Source organism: Octodon degus, unplaced genomic scaffold, assembly GCF_000260255.1.
Source record: "Octodon degus isolate 3935 unplaced genomic scaffold, OctDeg1.0 scaffold00165, whole genome shotgun sequence".
NCBI classification, from domain to species: Eukaryota; Metazoa; Chordata; class Mammalia; order Rodentia; family Octodontidae; genus Octodon; species Octodon degus.
The window spans coordinates 2,998,664-2,999,870 of record NW_004524741.1 but is presented as its reverse complement, the minus strand read 5'-3'; positions in this window follow the sequence as shown (position 1 = coordinate 2,999,870).

The following is a 1,207-nucleotide window of genomic DNA, read 5'->3' as shown; positions in this document are numbered from 1 at the left end:
AGGGTGACAAAATATTTTGTGCAAGAATGGGATAGAAAAACATGTTAAGTCAGAGAAATCTAAGCCTAAATTGTGGTTTCAACTTACCATCCAATGACATGATTAGGACAAAATTGTCATCAGTTCCATGAAATGTTTAGACCATTCTGAATCCTCAGTGACTTTACATTTGCTCTTTGAATTTCTCAGAAGTACTACATTCTATAAACCTTGTCAGTGGTAAGGTGCTTTTGGGGGTTAGCCAGAAATTTCATAATTCCTGCCTTACTCAGGAGAGGAACAAAATTTAGGTGCAGATAATATTAAAAATCTGCTGTGGTGGGGATGTAGCTGAGAGTGAGAAAACCATCCAACAAGTCTAGAAAGAGAAGATGGAAATAGGAGATAAAAACAGAACAAAGCACTGATCACTTGTGAAATTGTAAAATGAAAATATAGCAAAACACAACCTCAAAAACTTTTTCTCTGTTTTTTAAAAAAATCTCTTCCCTTTTAGAGGCAGAAGGGGTGGCCTGTGATTGTAACAATCAAGAAAATAGGGACTGGGGCCATGGAGGTAGCTTGGTAGTCTAAGTGCCTACCAGGCAAGAGCAAGGAAGGGCCTGGGTTTGATCCCCGGTACCACATACCATGCTGGCCCTGTGCTGTGCTGGCCACTGAAATCTGGTGTAGTGGTACACACAGTAATCCCAGAGCTGAGGAAGCTGAGATAAGAGGATAACTATGAGTCCATGCTGTGTAGCGAGACCCTGTACCAAATAAACATATCTAGAAAGAAAGAAAGAAAGAAAGAAAGAAAGAAAGAAAGAAAGAAAGAAAGAAAGAGAGAAAGAAAGAGATTTAACCTTGGCTTCTTCATTTACTTGGGTGTTGATTTTTGTTTTTGTGTTTGAAACAGTCTTGCTATGTAGTCCAGACCAAATGACCAATCTTGAATTCACTGATAGCCCAGACTAGGCTTCATCCTCCTGACTCAGCCTCCTGAGTGCTGGGGTCACAAGCACATGGCACCATAGCCAGCTCCCTGGTTTCTCCATTACTAAGTGACTTTTAAAAATATGTTTCACTTCTCTGAAACAGTTTCTTTACAATGTTATTAATCTTATATGATTGAAGGGAAGGAGTAAATGAGTTAAAGTACTTGTTTCAAGGTATTAAGTGCCCAACATATACATAATAGCTTCCAAGAGAAAGACAGAGACACACA